We start from the raw sequence: 9,788 nt of genomic DNA on the forward strand, positions 1-9,788 counted from the left end.
ACCCTAAACAATTTCTTTCTCATTGTTACTAAAATAATGTGAAAAAAGGCGGACCAAAAAAGTTGAACTAATAAAAAAAAATGAAAGAGATATGCAGTGTAATTTGCCTCACACCATGAAAGGACATGACTAATAATAATTTCTCATGCTGAATTACAGGAGGCACAAGACTGAAATCAATGCCCAAGTAAAGTATAATCACTTTGTTGGCTGCTCAGGAATGTGCATTTTGTCAGAACCTCATCAAATCCACTGGGCTTTGCATTTTAAACAAGGGCTACCCAAATAGGACCTCACTAATGCTGAGCACACTCTGGGAAGTGTGATTAGTTCAGCTGCAGAGAAGGAGATTCAGGACAGGAATCTGCTGTTGAACTTGCAGAGAAGTGCAGTGGAAATCCAGGAGGTGCTTCACTATCTCCTGTTCCACACACATGGATTACCAGACCTTTTTGGAGTATCTCTGTTCAACAGGCCACCCCAGAATCATTTCTCCTAGCCATCTGGTAAATGGGATTATTTTCTCCTGTTATTGCTCCTGCTCACACTTATGTTTTATATTTCTTGATTGCACTAAGCCTCTGTTTGAGATTTCAAAGCTGTTTCTCTGGCAGCCCTTACAAATGTCTCATTAATTCTTCCTTTCAAACTATTTACCATGCACCATAACATTCTCATTTTGGTTTTATTTTATTTAAATAATAAAAGTTTAGAAGAAAAAATACTGAAATCTTTATCAACATACACTTTTATTTATGTATAGCAAGTGAACCCCTTCTAAAATTGCATCAAGACGTTGAAGTTCCCCATGAAAATAATGAGGAAGCAGGAAAAGTCTCATGATAGAACAGCTACTGGCAGGATTTGCTAGAGACAGCTACAGTCATGTTCCTTTTGCAGATAATAAACAGAGTGTGTGCAACTGGAGAGGCAGGGCATGGATTAATAACACCTTCTGCAACAGTAATAATGTGTCTGTATTACTTGTTTTTCAGAAGAGCAATTTTCTTCACACTAATAAATCTAACTGCAGAAATATGGCTTGTGTCACCAAAGTGCATTGCAGCAGTGTAGTCTTTATCACTGAGGTGAGAAATACCTTTTATGTTTATTAATACACTGTTTTTAAAACATATCTTAAAAATGTTAGCACTGCCATTACACATATTCAGTGAAGCCAAGATGCATTATTCATGATAGCTGTGATAAGCCACTTCTCCTGTAATGCTTTATCCACGCTCTGGCTCCTCAGGGTTGACTTTCAAAGGTAGGGAGAGGAGCACAGAGGCATTAACAGCTCTCATTTCCTGCAAATAGGATGCTGAGCAGGATCTGCCCTGAAAATTCCCCACCTGTGACAGCCAGGAGTCTTTCCTGGGAGGGGTAATGGCTCCTCTGCATAGGGAAGGGGCCTTGAGTGCCAAAAAATCACACAGGTATCACACACTGCCTTTTCAAGGTTTTGGGTAGTGGGTAGCAAACCTGCTACAGGTATTTCATGTATTTGAGAATGATGCTTGTAACTTGTAGTGTTAGGACTTGTAGAGAAGGCAAAAGAGCATGGCTTTTAGGATAATTTGTGCCTGGGAAGTTTTCAACCTCATTTCCCACTCACAGGTAGAACCTGACAGGCTGCTGTGCTCTTGTTTCTGGTCCAGCAATGAACATAAATGAAAAACGTCTGAGTTCGATCATTTGATCTCATAAGAATTAAATTATTACATAGGGCCTGTGGTGCATATCAGACACTCCACTATGGCTACACATTAATTCCATGGAAATTATTTCTGAGGGCAGTGACAAGCAGCACTTAGCACCTACTGAGTTCAAAATTGAGGCACTCATTTGAGAGCACTTTGACCCAATTCATGCCTGGAAATGGAAACTTTATTAATTCAATTGAAATATCCTTTAAAAGAACAGGAGAGATCCAAAATTACTCTTTTGCAATGGGCAGAGACATAAGAACTGTCTAATTGATTCTGGTCAAATTTCTATGAAGTCAAATTCTATGTCATCCAAACAATTGCAATTATATTCTATGAGCTATGTGAAATGATCTTCTAAGTTGCCCTTTTGTCCTTTTTTTTTTAGTACTTTAGGTAAAGAGGAAAATATAAAATGCTTAGAAAGGCTGTGGATTTTGGTTTGTTTGGGGTGTTTGTTGTTGTTTGGTTGGGTTTTTTAAAGCAACTCATTAATAAAGAACTATCAGTAAAGTTTCTTTGATTTTTCTCAACAACACATCTTAAACTAACTTTACCAACACAAAAGATGTTGCCAGCACATATTTTATTTTTAGCTCAGATAATCTAGAGAACACTTTGCTCTTAGTTACTTCACCATCAAATTCAGCCAAAGGGTAAACTCCACAGAAAAGTGCAGATGCTATCAGAAAAATAGAGGGAAAGAGATGAAAAGGAGAAAAATTTTAAAAGGAAAGGAAAAATGCTGAAAGGTATAAAAATAAAAAAAGAAATATGGAAAACCATCCACATTCACAACTTAGCTAACTCACCATGAAAATATTTATCTAGCTTCTGAATATTCAACTCTACAGTATCAGGGTATCCAGATCCTTTGTTCTCCACAAGAATCTGCCTTAATGTTCAAGAATCCTCCCTCACCGGCAAGTGCAGCACCACTGCCAGACTTGGAAAGAGGAGCTGCTGTCCTGGGCCAGTAAAAAAGCCCAGGGACCCACAGACATCTTTAGGAGCTGCAGATGCCATTTTCTTTCAGGCAGAACAGCCTCCATTCCGAAATGGGCTGAGAAGGTCTCTTAAGAGGGAACTTCACAGAGACCCCTTCCTGTTATTGCTGAGACAAAACATTTCCCCCCTGTTTTTCTCCCTAAAACCTTCTGTATCAGCATATGCAAAAGCAAAAAACTTACACCTTATCATTTTTCTCCAGCGAGGCAGGAAATGAGCAGAGCAACTTCATCATCCAGTGGTTGCATAAGGCCTGGATGGATGAGCAGTAAAGTAGAAATTCTGCTGTTCCTTATTCTACCTAGAGACACAGGAACTGTGCTGCCATCACATCTGAAAGGGCTGGTCCCCAAAGGTGCACTCTGGCACGATTACAAACTACTCATCCAGAGGAAAGTATTTCTTACTCTGGGACTGTCATTACAGATAAACTGTTCCTAAACTCAAGGGTAAGCAGGTATTCTGAGAGTAATGTGTATTTACCACCTGGCTTATGCATGCAAAATTTGGACCATATTGGGTTTGCTTCCTCTGTTTCTCATCGAATGAAAAATAATTACATAAAAGAATATTTGTCTCTGAGCATCTCCATAAATTAACAGGAAAAATTCTTGAAGTAATTGAGGCTGGAAGCCATAATTGAATTGAAAACATTTCTACCAATCTGTGATTCTTTATGAGACAAGTGATATTATCTCTTCAACGCTTACTGGATTCAGCACTCTGCCTCTCTAGTGCATTACTACATTCAGAAAAGCAGCTGGTGATAAACATGCAGCACTTCTTCAGTTTAATAATAAGTGTATAGAACCTAATGATTTTGGCAAGCTTTTAACGTTTTATTACAGGCAATGTGTTTGCAGTGCTCGTGTAACACAGCTATAACAAAGAAAACAAAACTGTCTGTTGCTCCAAATGTTTACAGAGTGCAGATGCACAAGCTCTTTGCATATCTGATAGAGGTAGGGTATAAATCAACCTCTTCCACTTACACTCCACAAGGTTTATCTTAAAAGCAAATAATGAACTGAATATACTGTGGGAAAGATCTTTTCCACCAGAAAAAAAAAAGAAAAAAGTTTTGCCGCCACACCAGACTCCCTTTCAAAGGGACTTATGAGTTCTCCAAGCTAATGGCATATAATCAGGAGATGCTGGGAAAATGATGCCAACTGTCCTTTGAGGTTTTGCTGGTTTCTCTCAGAGAACTTTGAAGCCTCACTCCAGCTGAAAGACTGGTGCTGTTCTGTAAATGCACTGTGAGACTCAGATCTCAATGCCTCAATGTCCTTCTCAGGACTGTACTTCAGTTCCATTCCTTATGTTCATGGTGATTTCTGCCTGAGTTCACATGCTGAAGACAGCACTGTGACAGGAGGGACAGCTGCTTAAAAGATCACAATTACAGTTATTCCTGAAGGTTCACTCTTTTTCTACTACACCATTAATGTGTAAAAAAATGTTCCCCAGGAACACAAAGCCACTGCTGGACATTAATAGCTTCAGCATGCAAAGATGTAAAGTTAGCAGAAATTGCCACAGTATTTAAAGGTTTTATGACATGTGTTTAAACTTTTTGAGGTGTGATATGCCCCTGTATTGTCAAGTGACAGGTTTCTAATCATCAGTAAGTTCTCTGAAGCATTCTAAATGGATAGATTAGAATGTAAACCAGATCCAGATGGATTCTGGATGTTAACCAGAACCTCACTCCATCTGACTCACTCTGCTCTCCCAGAGACAAGGCCCAAAGGGAAAATGAAGAGGCACAGGAGGAGCCCAAGGGCACAGGGTGTGGAAAAGGCAGATGTAGGTTCTGGTGCTCACATCTTTTTGATCATCTAAGGTATTTAGCTCTCTTATTTACCTTTTCTACACTTTTCTTCAATCTTAGATCAGCAAGGACAGACACTGCAAAATCCACCTTAAATTCAAGCAAAATTTCTGTTAGATGTCCCAGTAATGACTCTTCAGAAGATAAGGAGCCTGTAACTGTGTAGAGAATGGCAGTGGTTTGAAATAATTCTGATAGAAGATATTAAAGAACCATTCAAACATTTAATATTTTATTCATGGCAAAAGAACAGGGAAACAAACCAGTTGTTCGGTTTCTACAGAACTTCTCACATTTAAAAAGCATATCATTCTGCTAAAGGCAGAAAAACAAAATATTTTATCAATATCTTTTTCTCCAAGCAAATTCACTTCATCCATTCACAGTTCTGTCATTTTGTGATGTTTTTCATTTTTACTGCATCCTTTCAAAATGGAAATAGAATGAGTATAAAACTTCTAGTCTAGCTCATGATCATTCAGAAAGCATAAAGGAACTTGGGTATAGGTACAGAAACCTTGCAGAACCATGAAAAAGTTAAGAGTTTCTATTAATTAAGTTACAAATTATACAAAAATAAATTGTTTTCTGTTACAATATTATGATTCTGCTGCTTCTAGTAGTGTCTTTTCTTTCTCTTGGTTAAGTCACTGCTGTTACTGCTGGTGAGACACACAGAGAATAACAATGATAAAAGGAAAAAAAGCACCTCCTTGCCTAAAGAGACACAGGTGGCATCAGAAATGGGAGATTTCTGACATCCACACACTATCTGATCTTAAGGAGTTTTTTAACACAGTGGTGGTATGAGATTTTTTTCAATACAGACCTCAACATTCCTAAGCAGGCACTAATTCCATAATTAGATAAACATGAGTCCTCACAGATTCCTGCAGGAATTTCTGATGGCAAACAAACTTAAGTGCTAAAATATCTGGTCTTAAGACTATTTTTTCCTGTGATCATTTAGTCTGGCAAAAGCCCAGCCAGTGCAAGAGAACTCAGGAAGTGACACAAGACACCTGAATTAGGCACACTTAACATTCACATGAATATTTATGGAGTGTTTTGCACTATTGACTCTGCTCTTGTTACTAAACATAATCAATTTATGTTAATTAGTAACAGTATACTTTTGGGCTGTGGAAGGTCAAAATATTGTTTTCCTATTATTGCTAATTAATAGTTCTCTGTGGCTGTAAAGAGTAGCTAATTTGATTCTATTTTAAATATAAGTTCTGACAAAACACAGGGAGCAAATTCTTAGGCCAAATTAGGAAAACAAGATTATGGAAAAGTTACCTTGTTGAAAATCATCCCATATATTTATTTATACATGCATTTATGCCATGATTTTTCCCTCAATTAACATGTAGGGATAAGAACAAAGAAGCAGGAAAGAAAAAAGTGCCATTTATTAAACCCAGAATTTTCCAGTATATTTACATAAGGCATAAATATTTTTTTTATCCTCAGAATTTGAATTCTCTAGCATCAGTGAATACAGATACTTACTGTTTAAAAGAAAACAAAACCTCAGAGGGAACACAGACTGATTTTTTGCCTTTAGTTAGAACATTCCTGCTGAACACTGGGCCAGGCCATTTTAAAATTAAACACTTTCATTTTTTATTTGATAGATGCACTAAGAAAACTGTATTTTGAATAGAGAATTATTTTAACTTTAGTTCAAATTTCATTGCCCATCCTAATATCCCTATAGTCAAATTTTCTCCAGGACATTTCAGAGAGTAAGTGAATATGTAGTGAAAGCTCAAGATTCAAAATTGTTCCTTCACTTATCGTATAAAATGTTTAATAAAATATTATTGCAGACTGAGAACAAAATTGCAGAGGTTCATAACCATGTCTAGCCAAGCCATATGTCAATAATGAACAACAAAGGATTCTTCCCAGTGTTTGCCAATCAATGCCCAGCAATATGATTCAGCAGCCATTTAAAAATAAAAGCTTTTGTTAAAGCCATGAAAAGCAGCTTGCTTTGTTCCATTTTCCATCATGCCCCACAATTACTCAGCTTTATTCATTATTTCTCTTTAAATTACAAGGAGGAAAAGTCTGAAGAAGCAAACAATGTTTGAAAGAGTAGTTAGAATGCCAGAGAGCTGCAAACTTAAGTGCAGAACCTTGCCCCTTGTTTTGCCACTCCAAAAAATTTATAATAAAACACTTCTGAGAGATTTTTCAGGTAAATAATTGCCCTGATATCAGTGAATGTTTCCTAATTGAAATGCTGATGTGCTCCAGCACTTTACTGAAGGAAGATTTGAATTACCATATGCAAAATGTATAGATTAAACTCCTTGAACAAATTGTAAGAAAACACACATTTGTGAAAAGCAATTGACATTTTACACCATTAGTAACTTCAAATTAATTTTTAGAAATCTTCCAAGCATTAAATTATATGTTATCTAGTTATTGTCCTTTATTATTTGCATAAATGAATTTTCATTTTCTTGAATACAATTGCTAAGATACTCAAGGTCAGTGATGTGTTTTGTGTTCCCTGATAGAATACTAAATAATTACTGCACAGCCTACAGTGTCTGGGTCTTCAGCAAAAATCTAATGTTCAGAAACACACAAAAAATTATAATTGCTGTTAACCAGAAAGTCCCCAGCTTCCTCCCCTTTTCTTTTGTGTTCATAACTACACACTGTGAAAGTGGAAATGTGCTTAGGAGCTGATTGCACCAACTGCTTGCAACTCTCTTGTCCCTAAGGAGGGCAAAAACAATCACCTGCAATATTTAAGTGCAAGTATTGTTTCAACACATTTCTTGTAAACAGAGGTTTGCAGGAGTTCAAGACTTGGCTGAGAAACAGGAAAAAAAATAGGACATAGATGGAAAACACCAAACCAAACCACACACTGGAGCACAATAGACACATTCCTGCAGCTCTGGGTGCAGTGGGTGCTCCAGGGTGGTTATTTGACTCCATTTCACTGCCATAAAATGTAAATAACATTGACAACTTTAGGCTGAAGGTACATGATGGAGAAGCATAGCCTACCTCTTTCTGGTTTTGCCTTCAGCACCTACATATTTGAAATATATGTAGGTATATTTCTCTAAAAGGTAACAAATTCCCCTGAAAAGTTGCTGTGAGGTTTGGATGTGTGGATGTTGGAGGATTAGGCTTTAAATCTATAAGGAGAAATTGCAGAATAGGTTCCATTTCAGATAACATGATCCTGCAAACACTGGACACCCTGTTTAGCTCCCCTTCCCTGCAGCATCCAGCACATGGATCACCCCTCGTATCCAAGTATTTAAAAGACAAAGGACTTTGGCCTGCAAAGCAATTTAAAACTAAAGTAACAACATTTTCATCTTCTATTCATTTACCACTGTTCTTTGGTCCTTACAAAATTTTTCTGCTTCACCTTTCATAGTCATGGTCTTCACTTGCTGTAACCCTGCTGAGTTATACCTATTTAAATTCACTGAATTTCGTGCTAAATGACTACTCTATAATGCTGCTTTCTTAACAGACATACATTTTACAGAATAAGTTAAACATTAATCATGGCCTAATCTTTTAATTCACTTCGAAGTTCAAATTTAGTCTCCAAAATACAGTCATTTTATAGAACACCTACAAGTTCTGCATATCAACCACCAACATAAAGTGGGAATTATTTGAAAATATGCATTTTCCCCAGTGTAATTTTCAAATTACATTAACAAATTTTTTCTACTACCCAAGAAGAAATAGCAGTATTATACATATACATTCAGAAAAGAGGAAATGTAATCTAATCACTGTATTACTTCAGACCTTATTCATCAACATTTCTGGCTATCATCATTGAGATTATTACCTTGGCATTTTTTTGGCCAAGGACAAGAGTGCCAATTCTAAGTCCTTTGACAGGCAGTGTCTGAAAAATAGAAAGCAATAATATCTCCTGGTAGCTTTAATGATAAAATATCTGACATCACTGCATTTTTAACTGGGGGGGCGGTAATCAAAATATCTGGCATTCTAGGTCAGGATGATAGAATTTCACAAATAAGAGGAGAAGAAAAAATTTCAATCTTAAATCTGCCATAGAGGATTACATTCCACGTAAATCTCACAAAGACATGAGAGCTGTGACTCTTTTCACCAAGGTGACCAGATCCTGAGCAGCTGCATCCCACAGCAAAGCAGAGCATTGTAGTGCATGGGGATTTTCCTGAGCTGGGGAAAAACAGAGGAGCACAGGGATCCACTCAGAGCAGCCATGGCCAACAGCACACACAGAAGGGAGGGGGCCATGCTGAAAGCAGGAGGTTGCTGAGGATTTTTTAAGTGCTCAAGTGATTTGCAGCTGAGGATCACCCTTAACAAATATTGAACAGCCACCAGTGATCCTTGAGCATGGACCAGTCTCCATGGTGCCTTTGTCTCCACTCTGCTCCTCTGCCCAGGTGCTCCTTTGGGAATCTACTGGTTAGTGAGGTAAAGAAAATAAATTATCAACATTTCAAGATGTCTTATCACTAAACTTCACAACAAAATACCATTCTACAGCTATTTCTACTTAGAAATATGTGGGTAGAGAACAGCATGGTATTTTTGGTAAACAAAGTTAGGTATGGGAAATATGACTGTGCCTTGTCATTGCCTGCTGCTTCCAGCTTTTGTTGATCATGAGCTGCAGTTACTGAAAGATTGCTGTGAGCTATTCATACCAGAAGGATGCTGTTAACTCCTGCTTCAGTCATCTAACCTCTGGCTGCAGCAGCTTTGAGCCAGTACTTGGACATCAATGACACTGAGGAGGCCCGTGCTTTCTCTTTTTATGTATATGTACATTAAAATGTCAATAGTGTAAACAAACTGCTTATTAAAAACCCAAGCACACCCATCACAGTAAAAGGTCATTGCAAAGGAGCAGTCAAATATATTGACCTAATATCTGAGCTCTCCAATACCCAACTTATCAAGTATGAACTTGGGAACAGAAATATTAATAGGACCACAGGACAGTTGGATCTGCATGGGTCAAGAGGAGGCTGTGAAGGGTTTGCATACTCATGGGCCTTCCTCCTCTGTGGATGTGGAATGTTTGACTTTGAGTTTGCCTACAGAAACACATCTGCAAGATCACAGCCTAAAATAACTTCTGGCAACTGCAAGGCTGTTCTTGCACCAAGGCCCAGAGCTGGAGCAGGAGCTCAGCAGACAGAGGTGCTGAGCTGCAGTGGCTGTGCTGTGCAAAGGTG

Source organism: Passer domesticus, chromosome 7, assembly GCF_036417665.1.
Source record: "Passer domesticus isolate bPasDom1 chromosome 7, bPasDom1.hap1, whole genome shotgun sequence".
In the NCBI taxonomy this organism is placed as follows: Eukaryota; Metazoa; Chordata; class Aves; order Passeriformes; family Passeridae; genus Passer; species Passer domesticus.